The sequence below is a fragment of the Acyrthosiphon pisum genome, chromosome X, assembly GCF_005508785.2.
Source record: "Acyrthosiphon pisum isolate AL4f chromosome X, pea_aphid_22Mar2018_4r6ur, whole genome shotgun sequence".
Taxonomy (NCBI): Eukaryota; Metazoa; Arthropoda; class Insecta; order Hemiptera; family Aphididae; genus Acyrthosiphon; species Acyrthosiphon pisum.
The window spans coordinates 117,962,022-117,962,918 of record NC_042493.1 but is presented as its reverse complement, the minus strand read 5'-3'; positions in this window follow the sequence as shown (position 1 = coordinate 117,962,918).

Genomic DNA, 897 nt, shown 5'->3' with positions numbered 1-897 from the left:
AAAATTAATATCGTATAAAGGTGTAAGTATGACATCAAGTGATACACTTTACCTATGTTACGATTTTACTCTTGCCCCGATGTGTATTTTTACTGGGGAAAGTGTATAATCGCAAAAAACAACGTAAAAATATGTCAAATATGAAAAACAGACAAGTGAATCTTAAAGTAAACATTATATAAAGTATCTTTACCTCTTCGTAAATTCAAAATTTAATGTTTGTGTTGACAAAAAAAAATATTTGAAAACACGTTTCCATAGAAAAATACGATCTACTTTTGTAAAAAAAATATATTTTGTGATAACAGCATGATAGATGCTAGTACAGTGCTGCAAATTATATTGAAATATACAATGCAACTATCACCTGACAAATTTCTAGTTTCACTATCAATAGATTAAATACTGATCATGATAACACCTGGTTTTACACCCCGTTTCTACACTTACCCCACTTTATCTTATACATTTTTAAAATCCTCTAACTTGTTGAGTTTTAAGTTTATATTTGGCATTTTATAAATATTATTATAGTACAGTACCTATACCTATTAGTATAATAATTAATAACACGTGATCAACACGTCAACTTCAAAGCACAGATTTATAAACGCAACAGTACGTCAACACTACACCGTCTACTGTCATGGTCGTCACTACTGCAGACTTCTCTACTCGTCTGTCAATACTATGATATTTTTATAACGATAAAAGTTTAAACAACATTCGAACAACAAGCTATAAAGTCGCAATACTGCAGAAGTAGTAGGTACAATGGTAGGTACATGGCAACATCGTATGCGGGCAGCTTGGTGCCCCGGCGGCTATAACATCTCAATATAATAATATGTAGTGAATACTGATAACCATTGGCGCAAATAGGTGGGGGCTTGGGGG